The sequence below is a fragment of the Mus caroli genome, unplaced genomic scaffold (assembly GCF_978045245.1).
Source record: "Mus caroli unplaced genomic scaffold, Mus_caroli_1 scaffold_12, whole genome shotgun sequence".
Taxonomy (NCBI): domain Eukaryota; kingdom Metazoa; phylum Chordata; class Mammalia; order Rodentia; family Muridae; genus Mus; species Mus caroli.
In genome coordinates, this window is record NW_028227267.1 from 58,406,518 (window position 1) to 58,423,751 (window position 17,234).

At 40.8% G+C, this 17,234-nt stretch overlaps 1 long non-coding RNA gene across 2 annotated transcripts in view; it reads right to left on the bottom strand.

Annotated features, from left to right (window-relative positions):
* Positions 1–2,467: 2,467 nt before the first annotated feature.
* LOC110309959 (uncharacterized) overlaps positions 2,468–17,234 on the bottom strand; it is a 37,990-nt gene continuing 23,223 nt past the window's right edge. For both annotated transcript variants that reach the window (XR_002379779.3, XR_015044664.1), the window contains 2 exons: positions 4,005–4,096; positions 2,468–3,194 (listed from right to left, as the gene is read on the bottom strand). This is a non-coding gene — a long non-coding RNA (uncharacterized LOC110309959). The remainder of the gene's footprint in view (positions 3,195–4,004; positions 4,097–17,234) is intronic.

The window sequence follows — 17,234 nt, forward strand, 5'->3', positions numbered from 1 at the left end:
CAGTGATTCTTAGGATTCTCAGTGTTTCCTTCCCCTCGGAAAACCAATCTGAATCAATAAAGAAGTTTTCGTAAGCAAAAACAAGTGTGTTTGTTCATGCAAATAATATCCAGGTAAAATGTTAGTCTGTGAAGCTACAGAGAAAATGACTTTGGAGAGAAGCAGCTTAATACTGATTCATTTATCTTGCCATAAAGTTACTTAAGTTCATATGCAGAAAGACAGAAATTCTTCCAATTGTGTATTTACTTTTTAAATCTTCAGATGTTGATGCGCATTTTGGTGCAGAAAGGACGAGGCAGGAATTGCTTTGTTTACAGAAAGCGTGCCTGTCTCAGAGTTTCATGAACTAACCCCTCTGCTCTTAAAAAGCTGACTGCAAAACTCTCTTGACAAACAGAATCCCAGTCAACAGGACAGGAATCACTAGACAGAAGAGGACCTGAGCCCCACCTCTTCTACATACCACACTGATCTTGAGATCCACAGACAGCTGAACTTCAAGAAGTGTATGAGATGAAGACCAGAACACCAGGGCGTGAGGAGTGACTCTGCCTCTTGAAAGATAACCTGGGGGCTCTTCCAGCTCTTCATCCATCCTGCCATGGGTCACATTTGTGTTTGGGGTGATCTCAAAATGGCTTACAGCCCTAAGCTGGAGATCAAAGGCCCAAGGGAAAGGCTTCATGGGGCATTGACATGTCTGTCCTTGGTCTAAAGCATTGGCAGAGTTGCCTTTGCTGGACCATCAGACCAAGTACACACGTACACCCATTGTGTACCCAGTCTGAAACCCTGGAAGAAGGATTTATTCAAAAGCACAAAATATTGCACATCCAGTATTTTTGCTTCAGTCTCTACTTCAGTATTTTATGGGACCTGTGTTCTCATTGCTTAGCGAATAGTCTTCACCTTCCATGGCCAGCCCACGGGCTCAGATAAGGTAAGCCAACCCAAGTAGTAGAAGAATGTGATTTGGGTCATCCAGGCTGTAGCCAATCACACACCACATTCCCATGATGAGTGTTCAGGGACCAGTTAGAATGGTCCCTATCCTGGGGACCTATCTATCCTGAATAGGATACCTATCCTGAATAAGGACTACCTATCCTGAATTCGCTTTCAGTTGAATGCGCTGTAAAAGATAAACCAATGGGGCTTCACACCATAAGCCAGGATATCACACGGCAGCAAACAAACAAACAAACAAACAAACAAAAAAACCCACTTCTTCTTTTAGTAAGAAAGTATAACACAAAAGAATTTAATGGACAAGAATTTATTGGCTCACATTATAAGAAGTCTGAAGGTAGCTCCATAGTGATTAATGCTGGGGCTCTGAGGTGTCATCAATGCCCTTGATTCCTTCCATCCATCTGTGAGGTCATCCGCAGCACACCAACTTTGATTTTTGTACTTGGTCCTTGAGCTATGTCCCCTCTACCCACTAGACAGTAGCAATGGCTGCTGGCCTTGCCCCTAGACAACAACTCTAAGCCAAGACGTTATCTCTTCTTAGGTGTTCCTACCCAAGTGCAGGGAGATGCTTCATAAAATGCTCCAGCTGACTTTCCTCATCTCAGCCTAAATTGTAGAACATATTTATGTCAAGATAATCATATTGGAGAGGAAAGAGTCCAAGATGAGAATGAACCAAAATTCAGTCCTGAAGCTTATGCTTGTAAGGAGGATGGAGAATGCTGGATAGGAAACAAGGTTCTGTAACCAAGCAACAGCAGTGGCAACCAAACACCAGGAAGCTTTGGAAGTGGCCCTGGGGGAAAAACACAACTGATCTCCAGGGTGCCTCCTATTTCCAGATACACAGGAAACTCAGTATCATAAGGCTCATGTTTCCGCTACAAACGGCTCACTGTGAAGTCCCTTGTACAAGAGAAACAGAAAAGATATGTGTTGTGGAACCTCTGCAGCCATCTTGTGAGTTAGAGGGGAGAGCTTGCCTAAGAACAGCTCAGTAAAATAGTTTCTATACCTGGAAAGAACTGCATCTTGTGTTGAAAAGGAAAAGCATAGCAGGGTAAATTATGTCCAATTACTTTCTTGGTTCACTTTATTTAATTAATCAAATTCTAGATAAAGGACATTGCTATATAGCCCAGGATGGCCTTGAACTCATCATATTTTGCCTCAGCCTCTGAGTGTTTTTCAGAGTGTGGTGGATTACAGATGAGCACCCACACTTGCCTGTGTCTAACAGTTTGTTTCTAGGAAGAATTTTTGATACTGGAAGAAAAAAGTAAATTTTAAAAACACTTGCCAACTTCTTGAATTGCTGCAACTTTGAAGATAAGGGAGTTTTTAAGAATAAGAGAATTTGCATGCCACACCCAGGTTACTTCCACAGAGCTGGATGACCAATGCCCCTTCCCCAAGAAGATCCATTTCCTTATAGGGAAAATTAAAGGACTACCTATCCTAAATTATCTTATCTTTATAAATATGGTGTATGTGTTGAAGTGAAGAAATTAATGATAAAAATGGACAAAGGGTCTATCCTGGTGATACATGCTACAACCCTAGGACCCTAAAGGTAGCCTAGGCTATGTATTTATAACCTACTTCAAAAGAAATGTGTGTGTGGGAGGGAGTTGATGAGTTTGTCAACTGGATTCGAGGCTCTCTATCCTTAGTGAAAATACAATGTCACCACCTTGTCAGTTTAGGGTCACCATGTGTTTCATATTCTAGTTGGTTCCATTTGAGTGCAGTAGAAAGAAGAAAGTGGGGCATAGGCATATTGGTTGATCCTTTTAACCCCAGCACTCAAGAGTAGAGGCTAGTGGACCTCTGAGGTTGAGTCTAGCCTGGTCTACATAACAAGTTCCATCCCAACCAGAGCTATGTAAAGATACCCTATTTATACAAGGAGGAGGAGGAAAGAAGAGAAGAAAGAAGGAAGAGGAAAAGGAAGAGGAAGAAGACAATGAGGAGGAGGGATGAAAGAAATAGAAACACTTGATTTATGTTGACATAATGAAAAAAATCATTTAAACTTTCCAAATGTGTTTCCTTGGATGCATCTCCATTTCCTTAGGCACCTTTCCCCCTAAGGAATTTTCTACTCTTAGTTCCTGATACAACCAAGTTTTCTTCAGACTTCATGGCGGAACAGACACTGGGGTTGGTTTTATTTACTCTGTGTGATTTCTTCTGTGTCTCCAAGGGTCCTATTCCTGTTATAATAAACAAGAGGGGATGATTTGAGGCACATAACTTTTTAGTTTGGCTTGTGCTGTGCCCTACAAATAGAAAACCATGAAGCCAAAAGTTCACACTTGGAAGATTCCACAGACTCTCCCAAGTCAGGCCCAGCCTGCAGGGATGAGGGATGAGAGCAGGGCAGAGTCTTCCTTCCTACCTCCCCTCTGTACCAGGGAAACAAGGGAAGCTATCAGATCTACTTGTGATATTTGTTTGGTCATTTTAATCACATTTGTTACAAGTATCATTGAGAATGGTCTGAGGTGTTGAAACAAGGTAAAAGATACTGAAAGTAGAAATTTGTTAAACATCACTGAAGTTTTTATCCTTTTCTTCCCCTTGGTAGAAAAGAAACAAAACAAAACAAATCAAAACCAAAATTCTTAAACCTATATAGCTACACATCATGGCATGTGTAGCAATGTATGTCTTTTATGTGTAGCAACATGTCTTTTTTTAAGAAAAAAAATCTCTTGTTTCCATATGGTTCACCACTTGGAAATGGAGTCTTAGAAATGCTAATTTGACCACAAAATTTAAAGTGCTCATGGAAATGATCACATACAATTAGGATGAGTAGGAGGAATGGCACTACTATTATCAAAGGTGCTGGAACAGTTCAGTAGTTGTCTGTGGCTGTCCAGAGACAAGAAAGGCACACTTTGTTTGCATCTATGAGGGTTTACCAGGGATAACTAAATGATGGAGGAAGAACACCCACCCCCATTTTTGCTGGAGAACCAGGTAGAATAAAAGAGGGGGAAGAAAGTTCAGATGCTCACTGGCTACTTCCAAACCCCCAAAATCTTGGTTACCATGGGGGAGGAGGTTGCTCTGCTGTGCCATCTTCTCACATCATGCGGGATGGAAACTTCTGAAATCACAAATAAACATTTCAGTATTTTGCTCAGGTATTTTGTCACAGCAAGGGAAAATGTATACATAGAGTTACACACTCAGATATTTAAGTGTACAATTTACACTTACAATGACTCTTAAATGTATTAAACGGTACAAAAAGAGCAAATAGTTTGATAGAGATACATATGTGTATAATGTTATTTCAAGTATTGAAAAATGATCATGATGTGATTATTATTACCTTAGTCAGTTTTATTCCTCACAGCTCTGGAGGAAAGGAGACCATGGCGGAGGTGTGATATGGTGTCTAGTGAGGGCTACTCTTTCTGTTTCCAAGATGGTCCCTTATTGCTGCATCTTTCAGGAAGATGAATGCCACCCCTCATGTGGTTCAAGGGGTGAGAGCAAAAAGGGATGAACAATCCATATGACTTTAAGGCGTATTTTTAGATTTATGTCGTTTTATTTCATATATCTGAGTGATTTGCCTGCATGTATGTGTATCACATGTGTGACAGGTATCTTCAGAGATCAGAAGAAGATATTGGTAGCCATGAGCTACCAAGTAGGGGCTTGTAATCTTAACCGAAGATCCTCTACAAGAACAAGTGCCATGGAACCATCTCTCTGGCAACATTAGTGGTTTTAGATGCACACATCTCAAGGCCCTCTTGACTCACTGTGGCCCCAAGGCTACACCTCCCAATACTTGATGAATCAATTTCAACATGGATTTTGGAGAGAGCAAAAAACATTCAAAACTCAGTAGCTATCACAAGGACTAAAACTAAAACTAAAAATGTTCTCCCTTCCTGTGTGAGAATAAATAACAGATGGATTGGGAGCTAAATGTAAACTGTCAAGACTGTGTCAGAGGAAGCAGCAGTGAGTGTATTTGTAGGTACTGAGAATGGAAGCAATCTGATGAGGACAGGCACTACCCTACCAAGGCAACTGGGTGGATTTCATTATATACAATACTGAAACTTGCGATAATGAATGATAGCATAAGTTACACTAAAAGGTACATCATGGGGCCTTGAGAGACAGGCCAGCAGTTAGGAGTACTTGGTACTCTTTTAGAGGACCCCAGTTCATCTTTCAGCACCCAGGTTCAGCAGCTCAGAACCCCCTACAACTCCAGCTTGGGATCCAAATGCCCTCTTCTAACCATTATGAGCATTCCCACACATGTCACACACACAAAAAGGAGTGGGGCCCAGACATCTTTAACCGTGCATGCTGGGCGAGGAATAGAGTTGGGGCACTTTGTAAACTTACTGTTTTCAGCTGTAAGACAAAGTCAAGTGGGCAGAAGCCTGAATATTTATTGTGTGGAATAGAAAGGCTAGGGAAGAGAGGGGCAGCAGTGGATCAGAAGGACAGAAAGCCCCTCCCAGCTGCTGCTCCATCTTCTTCAGTACATGGCTTTACCCTCTTGGTTACATTGTCTCCTGCACTTCATGCAGCTAGCAACTGTGATATACTTAAACATAGATCATGGGGTTCTGGGAAATAATTCAGCAGGTCATCCGCCATCAAGGCAACCCAACTGCCCAAGAGTGCCTTTATGATACCTGAGACCCACTATACAAGTGATGTCACTGCCACAAGTGACAGAATTCTAATCATGGGGGAGATTTTTATCTGAGCTCATATGATGGGAAAATAAACCAATATAGTACAAATAGACAGACCATCTTGCTTTGCCAGACATGACGACCTGAGTTTCACCCCAGACTTCCCTCTGGTGGAAAGAGAATTAGCTCCCTCAAGTTATTCTGACTTCCACACGTGCTCTGTGGCATGTGTGCTCCCCCCCCCCCAACACAGTAAATGTGATTTTAAAACCAGGAAATTATGTGTTTGTTTGTTTGTTTGTTTTGTTTTGTTTTACTAGGCAAGGCTCAGTGGTCAAGGGTTTATATACCATGAAGGAGGCTCTGTGCTCAATGAGCAGATCCTGAAAAACATAGAACTGCTAAAAGTGAGCAGAGACTGAGTCAGAAAGGAAGGGTGTGTCCACCAGGACAGAGTCTGTGATGCCCTTTCTTTACGTAGTTTAGTCAGCCAGTGACCCTTGAGAGGAGACACAAGGGATTCTGGGAAGCAGCCAGATAAACTTTGAAGCAGAGTCCAGTGGTGGTAGACAGGAGTGTGCTACTGATGTCCAAGGAAGGGAGTATCACTACGGAACAAGAGAAATCCTGGAGCTGGATCACAGACAGGGATGAGGACAATGGGTATTATTCATAACTTCTGAGATTGAAGGCGGGGGCGGGTAATGCAAAACAGGCAGTCGGAACTACTGCAAAGGACTGTCACATGCTTCTCCTTCTAGAGCCTTGCTCCATATGAGTATCTGCTTCCTCTCTCCTACACCTCTCCTATACCTCAAATACTTTTTAAAACTGCGGAATGAAAAGGCATCTTGACCCTCAGCTCCTAAGGGCTTTTGATGTCTTCTAAGTACAGCTTCCCCAAAGGCTTGTGGGTCACTGCCTTCATTCCTAGCTAGTCAGGGAGGACGGAGACAGTGGAACCTTTTGGAGAAGCTGCTCAGTGGAAGGGATAGCTCCAGGGGACCTCAGGCTGAAGCTGCTCCTTGGCCTTTCTTTGCTTTCATTGGCATTCATAGTTTCTAGAAGCACAGGTAATCTTCACCTGTTAAGTTTCTATCTGTATCATGTTGGATAGCTTTCCCATCATCTGAGCTCAGATAGAAACTCTCTCCTGGTTAGAACCCTGTCATCGGTAGCAGTGAGATCATGGGTGTCCTGAGTCTCTGGTAGGCCCTGGGTCGAGGCTGTATGGTGTATGTATGTATGTATGTATGCTATCCATAAATAGTCCCCAGCACTTCAGGTTTGCAATGGGAAGAAACCTCTGGGAAGCTATAATGTGGTCCCATTATTTTGAAAAACTGAACTCCATGTCTAGAAGCCTTGAAAGTCATGACTAATCCAGAATTCTACATCACTTAGGAACTGTATAAGAAAAGCATGCCCCAGGTTCCCCACTGCACTTTCTTTTTTATATATATATATATATACTTTATTACGTATTTTCCTCAGTTACATTTCCAATGCTATCCCAAAAGTCCCCCATACCCTCCCCCCTCTCCCCCATTTCCCTACCCACCCATTCCCATTTTTTTTTTTGGCCCCTGGCGTTCCCCTGTACTGGGGCATATAAAGTTTGTGTGTCCAATGGGCCTCTCTTTCCAGTGATGGCCGACTAGGCCATCTTTTGATACATATGCAGCTAGAGTTAAGAGCTCCGGGGTACTGGTTAGTTCATAATGTTGTACCACCTATAGGGTTGCAGGTCCCTTTAGCTCCTTGGGTACTTTCTCCAGCTCCTCCATTGGGAGCCCTGTAATCCATCCAGTAGCTGACTGTGAGCATCCACTTCTGTGTTTGCTAGGCCCCGGCATAGTCTCACAAGACACAGCTATATCAGGGTCCTTTCAGCAAAATCTTGCTAGTGTATGCAATGGTGTCAGCGTTTGGAAGCTGATTATGGGATGGATCCCTGGGTATGGCAGTCTCTAGATGGTCCATCTTTTCGTCACAGCTCCAATCTTTGTTTCTGTAACTCCTTCCATGGATGTTTTGTTCCCAATTCTAAGAAGGGGTACAGTGACCCCACTTTGGTCTTCATTCTTCTTGAGTTTCATGTGTTTAGCAGATTGTATTATATATCTTGGGTATCCTAAGTTTTGGGCTAATATCCACTTATCAGTGAGTACATATTGTGTGAGTTCCTTTGTGATTGTGTTACCTCATTCAGGATGATGCCCTCCAGGTCCATCCATTTGCCTAGGAATTTGATAAATTCATTCTTTTTAATAGCTGAGTAGTACTCCATTGTGTAAATGTACCACACTTTCTGTATCCATTCCTCTGTTGAGGGGCATCTGGGTTCTTTCCAGCTTCTGGCTATTATAAATAAGGCTGCTATGAACATAGTGGAGCATGTGTCCTTCTTACCGGTTGGAACATCTTCTGGATATATGCCTAGGAGAGGTATTGCTGGATCCTCCGGTAGTTCTATGTCCAATTTTCTAAGGAACCGCCAGACTGATTTCCAGAGTAGGTTTTATTCCAGGGATGCAGGGATGGTTTAATATACGGAAATCCATCAACGTAATCCATTATATAAACAAACTCAAAGACAAAAACCACATGATCATCTCGTTAGATGCGGAAAAAGCATTCGACAAGATCCAACACCCATTCATGATAAAAATCTTGGAAAGATCAGGAACCCACTGTACTTTCTAAATGCTGTTTTTAAAGCACACAAGTACAGAGCAAGCTGAAGAGTCCCGTGGCCTCCCATTCTTAATGAGAAAACCAAGCACCTTGCTCAGTGTGAGACTAGCCAGTCCTCCTCATACTGGGGACCAGCGTGAATTTAGGAAGCACAAATGAGGCTGCACATGAAGCACACAGAGCAGACACTGAGCCATCCGCACTGCTTCTCCTCTCTTCTCTGAACACTCCCAAGTGCACTCTTTACACCGGCTGCTGTCACCAAATGCACTCTATACTGGCCGCTTCCATCAAATGCACTTGTTATTTTTCACAGCTTAAAAATCCCTCCCACCCTCCACCCCAATCCTGCTCCGTTCTGCCTTCTACAGCTGAAGCACCCTGCTCCATAGATCTCCTTGACTCCTCATTCACCTCACCCTCTGTTCTTCCCTTGCTTCTGCAGCACAGCCTGTCCCAAGACTCATGCACACAGTTCTGAAGTCCGTGTGTCACCTGTCTGTCCCTCCTATTCCCAGCCTGAAGAACTCTTCTCTCCATGCTTTAGCCCTGTTGCCCTGCATTTTTCTCCCATTTTTCTGCCTGGTCTTTCTTTATAGATAGAGAAGGCACATGTACTCACAGGTCAGCATTGGAGAAACCAGAAATGTTAATCACAAAGAGCTGTCTCCTCAGTGGAGGGAATGAATACCTGTTTTCCACCCGGAAGGCTAGGAATGGATGTGCTTAATGACCTGGTGTCCTTTGCTATCTGTAGAGCCAGGCCTCACCCAAATCCCTGGAATGTTTATTCTAGACTCTTCCTCCCTAGACCTTTCTCTTTATTTCTCAGTCAATAGAACCCATTGTTAAGGTAGATGTCACAAGTAGTTTATATTCTGCTGACCTCTACATAATTTCAGACAGGAACCACACCAGATCGTAGGCCGTTAAGCTACAAATCCCATCTTCATGGTAAAGGTCACATGTACTTTTTAAGCTTAATCCTGCCTTAAGTACTATTGTACACATAGGATTGGAATAATTGTTACCAAGAAATTATTTTCCAAAATTATGCTATACTTAAATATGTCTAAATAAACTGGCCTGGTGTCAGACTCCAGTCTGGCTAACTAAGTGGAGCTAAACTAAATTTTCCTTCTTGCATCCCCATGGATAGTTTCATTGCCAGCAGTGATGTGGAATGAAACAAATTGCATTGACAGGGTCCTTGGTGATTTAGAAACACTGCAGACAGCCCACAGAATCACTTTCTACCAGGTCCCCACAGTGGCCACAGTGGCTGGGCCTCACATAGGCAACCTTTATTATCCTTCTTGTCCTCCATCTAGTTTCTCAGCACTCCTAGTCCTGATGCAGCCTACTTGCATGAGACCCTCCTCTCATCTTACCTCCATCCCCTAAGGATCCAAGCCCTTGGTGTAGATACAGGGTCCTCCTATCTTTACTGCCACCCTTTTTCATTCTTTCCTTCTAGCACATCTCCATTCCTTTATGATAAACAACCCTCAAACAGCAGGAATACTTTCTACCCAGTACTACCCTTTGCTAGGACTGAAAGAGACCAACAACAACCAAAGAATAGAACATCCATCAAATCAAACATGAAATCAAATATCAAGACAAAAAAAAAAAAACAAAAACAAAAAAAAACACTGCAAATGTCATAACTCTAGTTGTTCAGATCCCAGTGTAAAAACAAACATGAACAACCAAACAGCATGCCTCTTCTAGAAGCTAGCAACTGTAATAGGCCCTGAGAAAAACAATTTAGCTCAAGCACAAAACAAGGTTTTGAAAGTAACAATAGGAATATGTTCAAGAACTTGTAAAGGATTATGGCTGAATGCCTTAAAGAAGGCGATGAAAATAAAATACTGAAAACAATTCAAGACATGAAAGTAGATAACAAAGAAATGGAATCACTAAAGAAAATCCAACAGAAACCCAGAAATGAAAAATTTGCAATGCCAAACAAAAGCTACAGAGGTAAGGCTTACCAACAGAGTACAAGATGTGGAAGAAAGAATTTCAGGTCTGGAAGACAATGTAGAAGAAGTCGATCATTCAGTCAATGAATATGTTATATATAAAAAATCACCCACAAAACATCTAGGAAATCTGGGAGATTATGAAAAGACAAAATCTACAAATAATAGATATGGAAGAAGGGGAAGAAACCCAGGCCAAAGGCACAGCAAATATTTATAACAAAATGATTGAAAATTCCCCAGTCTAAAGAAAGAGATACCTATCAAGCTACCAAAGAATACAGGAGACAAAATTGATGGGCAGAAAAGAAATTATCTACAACAAATAATAGCTGGAACACAAAATGTACAAAATAAAGACTATTAAAAACTATATGAGAAAAACATCAAGTCACATTTAAAGGCAGACCCAGTAGAATAACCTCCAATCTTTCAATGGAGACTCTAGACCCAGAAGGGCCCAGATGTTTTACAAACTTTGAGAGACCACAGATGCCAGCCCAGAATACTATAACTAGCAAAATAATCAATGACAATTGATGGAGAAAAAAGAATTCTCCAACACCACCAACAAAAATCAAGCAATAATCAGCAATTGAGCTCTACAAAAGGCACTAGAAGGAAAAAGTCAGTCTGAAGAGAAGGTCAACTACACTCAAGAGGACACAATGAATGAATAATCCCTTAAGAGTAAATGATAGGAGGGGGCTACACTACAACAAAATAACATGAACCAACAAACACTGCTCACTGACAACTGTCAGGATTAATGATTTTGATTCACCAGTACAAAGACTCAGACAAATAGATTGGTTTAGAAGACAGGGTCAATCTTTCTGTGGCATCTAAGAAACATACTTCACCCTCAAGGACAGACATCTCGTTAGGGTAAAAGGATGAAAAAAGCAAATGAATCCAAGAAGCAAACAAGTGTAGCTATCATAATATTTGACTTAATAGACTTCAAATAAAAACTAATCAGAAGAGATAGGGGAGGACACAACATACATATGGAAAGAAAACACATCCAGAGAATAATACGAATATAAACATTTACACACCAAACACAAGAGCAAATCATAAAAGAAACACTATTATAGCTACATTCACATACCAATCCTCAGAGTGGTAGTAGGTGACTTCAATACCTTACTCTTATCAATAGTTCATCCAGACCAAGGCTAATAAGATCAATATTTGAGTTAAATAATATCATAAATCAAATAGACCAGGTAGACATTTACAGAGCATTCTATCTAAACACTAAAAAATATACTTAACTTCTCAGCAGCTCATAGAACTTTCTTCAAAGTTGACCACATATTAGGATACACAGCATGTCTCAACGGATATTTAAAAATCAAAATAACACCCTGAATCCCATCTGAGTATCATGAGCTAAAACTGGATATCAACAAAAGAAACAACAGACAGTGTACAAATGCATGGAAGCTGAAGAGCTCAATTCTGAATGAATAATGTGTCAAAGCATGATTTAAGAAGGAAATTAAAGCTTTCTAGAATTGAATGAAAATGAGAGTACAACTTAGTCAAACCTATGGGACACGATGAAGCAAGTTCTAAGAGTTCATAGCACTAAATGCCAATGGGGAGATCTCATACTAGTATCTTATTGACACACCTGAAAGCTCTAGAAAAATGAGAATAAGTAACACACAACAGAGTAAGTCGGAGAAAATTTCAAACTCAGGACCAAAATCAATGAAATAGAAATAAACAAACAAAAATACAAAGAATCAATGAAATGAAAAGTTGGTTGTTTGAAAAAAAATTCCACAAGTTTAACAGATCCTTAGCCAGTTAACTGAAAGATGGAGGAAGAGTCAGATTTTTAAAACTTAGAGGTAAATGGGAGTCATTACAACAGACACCAAGGAAATTTGGAAAACCTGTACACATACTCACATGCACAAACACAGACATACATATGCACATATTAATAACAAAAGTTAATCTTTAAAGAAGCAATGGAAAAGTTTTTATAGTATAGTGAGTCTGCCTTGCTTCAGCACATGTCTTGCCTCAGCATGGGTTTTGTCTGTGCATGTGCATACAGCCTGAGTCTGCAGAAGCAGCAAGAAATTGCAGCACACCACCAAAGTTTTTTGGCGCATTTCTTTCTATGGAGTCCTGACAAATGCAGCTCGATTCGCAATGTAAGGCAGACCAACACATATGTGTTGTTAGCGAAGAATCTTTCATCACGTGTCCTTTCACGTGCTTGCTTTAGCAGAACATCCTCTCTTCTGTGTCTGCTTCAGGGAAATGTTCCTTCACGAGTCTGCCTTAGCCTTTCACCTGTGTCCATTTTAATGAAACATTCCTTCATGTGTTTGCCCCAGCAAAATACCATCCAACTGACTTTCCAAAGAACCCTTAAGTTTCCATTTCACACAACAGATAGATATGCCTCCCATAATGCCACAGTCCCACTCACAGAGATTTATATAAGAGAAGCAAGCATTTGTGCCTACAAAAAAACTTGGTGTAGCGTTTTTCATAGCCTCCTTGTTCATTAATTGCCTCAAGTCAAAAACATGTTCCAATTCATCAACAGGAAATGTATAAACAAATTGCAGAATATCCACACAGCAACATCCCATTCAGTAACAAAGGGAATGACAACGACGAATAATATAAATAAATTTAAAATACTTTATGCTTAATAAAATTATCTCTGCTAAAAAAAAATGCACACTATTGACTCAATTTAGATGAAGTCACCAAATCGTAAAGGCCATCCACAATGACAAAAGTCAGAGTTTGGGGCCTCTGGGTCTCATGGGAGGATAGATAATTGGAGGAGGGCACACAGGAACTTTCTAGACTGATGAAAATATCCTGTATTTTGGTTTTGGTGGCAATGATGCATGAATATGAATAAATAGCCAAGTATCAGGCTGAATGTCTAGGTCCTCTATACTATATTAACTGGCAATCCTACCTAGATCTAAAAGAACGAAAGCAGCTACATTAAAAGAGCAGGAGAGTGGCTTATTTAGTGACAATTTGCAGTAGTTGAATGGTTAATTACTGTGTATCCAACTCTTGTTTTCATCTCAAACTAAAGTACCACAAGACCTGATGGTCTCTGTGTGGTTATCTGAACAAATGTGTGTCAAACTAATCCCATTGTCCCCCAGTGGGCGTGAGTATGCCTCTGTGTGTGCATGAACAGAGAAGCCAGAGATCAACAGTGAATGTTTTCACCTTAGTTTTTGAGACAGAGCTTTTCAGGAAGTTACAAAATCACTACCACACCCGGTCATGTTTTTTTTGTGTGTGTGTGTGTATTGTTTGCTTGACCTGAGAGCTGGGACGTGCACTCCAGGCCTCATGCTTATGAGACAAGCACTTTATGACTGGGCCATCCCCCAAGTTCCTTCCTTAATGAGAAATTTCATCATTACAAACAGATCTTGATTGCGAAAATAAGTGAAATGGTCTGTTTTATAAATATTCGATTAACCTGAAACACGTACTTTCAACAACTATGGCAGGAAGTTATAACTTAATTTTCATAGAGTATGGAGAATGGTGTCTCTAAGAAATAGTTTGAGTTCGAATTCTTTGTCCACTCAAACTTCCTGGGTTACATTTCCCCGCTTAATTTATTTTATTAATTTTTTTCTAACTTTATGTTTTTGAGATAGACTTTCCCTGGCCTGGAACTCACTAAGCCAGTCTTTGCTGTCCTCAAACTCGTGGGCTTCTTCCTGCCTCTGACTCCTGAGTACCAAGATCAGGCCATGAGCATCACGCTCCGTTTATTCATTTCTGTGGAACATTTACTCACTGCCTCTGCCCTTGGTACAGTCCAAGATTTACTTTATATTGGGTGGACTCGAAAGATCTAAAACTGTTATGTTGAGCAATGGGATTATTATGGAGGTGTGCAGCTTATTATACAAGTCCACTTTGTCTCCCCAAAGCATTCTGCTTCAAAATTTAAAGCAGTTTATAGTTCATAAAGGGAGAAGTTCCTATGACCTGGGAGCATGTAACAGACCTTAAGTCATTCTAATAGTAAAAAAAAAAATCTATTAAGAATTAAATACTATGTTTTTGCCTCTAAAATCTATTTTTTAAACCGACATTATTCATGCTTGGCTGATGACCAGAACCAGCAGGTCATTTTTATTTTATTTTCTCTTCGGTGACAGGGTCCTAAGGGCAATGATGAGCAGGGGATGAGAAGATAAAGAAGATAAAAGATAGAGAAGAAAGTTTGGGATCAGTAGTTCTCACATAATCGATGGCTCATGCAAGCAAGATTATTAAGAACTACAGCATCTTATACGCAGTTCTTAGGGGAGAAACGGGGCACCGTCAGCAGAAAGCAAATCAAGCCAATCAAGCAATGTTGCACAAAGGGAACACAGAACATCTCAAGCTTGTCAGAGACCAAGGACACAGTGGCCTTGGGACTGATAATTCCAGTGTCTTTGGGGATCAGGGGGAAAGCCAAGTTCCCAGGAACCAAAACCTTAACTCCTTCAAGACCCTTGCCCAAGCCCCAGACCACACTTTGCCAAGTCTGCCCCTGGGCAAGAACACAGAACTAGATTCCCTTTATTCTTTCATCTGTCTCTGAGAAAACCTTGGATCAGCCTGGCTCTCAACAGGCTGGGATACAGCACAGTTGCTAAGGGGAATGTAAATAAGCACAGTTTTTTTTTTTTAAAAAAACTATTTGCCCACATGTATTAACAGCCTTTAAATGCAGGCCTGCAGCCCTTCCTTAACACCATGCCGTGTTTAATAGAAATGTAGTCATATTAGAACATGGGAAGGGAGGCATTTATAGCACTTTAAAGCTAGCAATTCCACATGTAGTAATTGATGTTTAGATACAAGATTCATAAAGGTAGATATGTAAGTATATTTATTAGTGAATTATTTTTATTTAAAAACGGTAAATAAATCCTATACCCAACCATAAGGAATTGGTTGTAAATCATGTTTCAATGTCCCAAACATTGTGATCCCGTAAAAGGCATGTTTCCAAGAAAATAAATTAAGATAGTTGGAAATGCTAGTGCTGTGATAGTTAATGAAAAGCAGGATGCAAACTTGAAACAGCATGAGCTCGGCATGCACACGTGAACCATCACCCTGCCAAGTACATACACATGTGGTCCTGGCTTAGGTTTAATCAAAATGTTGAGAAGACTTTTGCTAAGGTATCAGGCTATGAAAACGTTTGTCATTTTGCTGAAGGCGTTCCTTATTTCAATAAACAGAAACAACTCAGTGAAAATTAGTCATTGTTGTGTAGGACCCATAACCATGAGTTCCTCCCCATCCTCCCCATCCATCCTCCCCTCCCCCACCCCCATTCCATTCCTTCACAGATCATATGCTTCCACAAGATCGAGTTTCTAGAGAAACTGGGCTGAGCTCTGAATCCAGCATACAGCACGTGGAAAATGGCAGAATGTAGCAGAGAGGCAGCACAGGGCTCAGTGGACAGAAAGTCACATCGTGAGGAGATGATGGCTAAGCAGACATAGTGAGAATCTTACCGCAAATAGTCCAAAGTGATCAGACATCACACATAGATTGGGTTCCATTAAGGCCTCAAGAAATAAAGTGGAAAAGTCACTGAAGATATTCTGCCCCTCACATGTGTATACATGAGTAAGCAGACCACACATATGTACAAGCATCCCCAACACACACTCATATGAAAGAAATACTATTAGTATACTTTAGAGCCCATGAAACTGGGAATGGAGAGATGGCCCATTTAAAATTGTTTACTGTTCTTCCAGAGGATCCAAGTTCAGTTTGCCCCACCCAGGCCAGGAAGTTCATAACAGCCTGGACTCTAACTCCACAGACATGTACACACAATTAAAACTAAAATCTTTTTTTTTTAATTCTGAAACTATATACAATAAAGTGTTAAATCTCCAGTCCACTTAGCTGTACAGAACCAACTCTCTGCTTTCTCTGCATATTTGCATATGCATTACACATTTGCATATGTATAGAGACATATCTGTCTTCTCCCCAAAGCTTAACTGACAAAGGCTATGACATTCTGCAGCTATTTAAAATGTGCACCCTAGTTAGCTTGATAGATCACAACCCCATTAAACCTCTCAGGCGCTCCAAGCTCTGAGCTTATCACCTCCCCTAGAAGGTTCTTTATGCCCTGTGCACTCACAGAGTTCCACTGCTAGCCAGCATTTTTTATTGCAGATTAATTTGCTTTTCCAAGAATGCCTCACAAGTGGAGATATACAGCATATAAGCCTCCGTATGCAGTTTCTTTCATTCCGTGGGTGTTTTGAGAGTCATTTTGGTTGTGTGCATAAGTAATTCCTTTGTACCCTGATTGATAGTATTTAATTATGTGGATATTCCACATCCTGCCTGCCCTGTTGACACCCTTGAGTCATTTTTAGTTCTTCACTGTTAGGAGTAGACCTGCTATAATCATCTGGGTAAAACTACACATATGTTTTCATTTTTCTCAGGTAAACACATAGGAGTGTGTAATAGTCCATGTTTTCAGAACAGAACCAATAGGATAGAAGGAGATATACACATATATACATAAATTTTACTAGAAGTAATTGGCTTAGGTAATGATGGAGCATGAGAAGTCTAAGAATCTGCAGCTGACAAGCTGGAGATCCAGGAGAAACAACAGTGTTAACTACAGTCAAGTTCAAAGCAAAAAGCAAGAAAAAGCTGGTGCCCAGCTTGGAGAGTGGTGAAGGAAGAGAGTTGTTTCTTCATTGGTTTTTTTATTCTAGTCACACTTTGAATGAATGGACTGTCCACACTGGAGGGGGTCATGTGCTTTATCCCCTCAAGTTAACTTCCTCAGACATACCCAAAATAACAGACA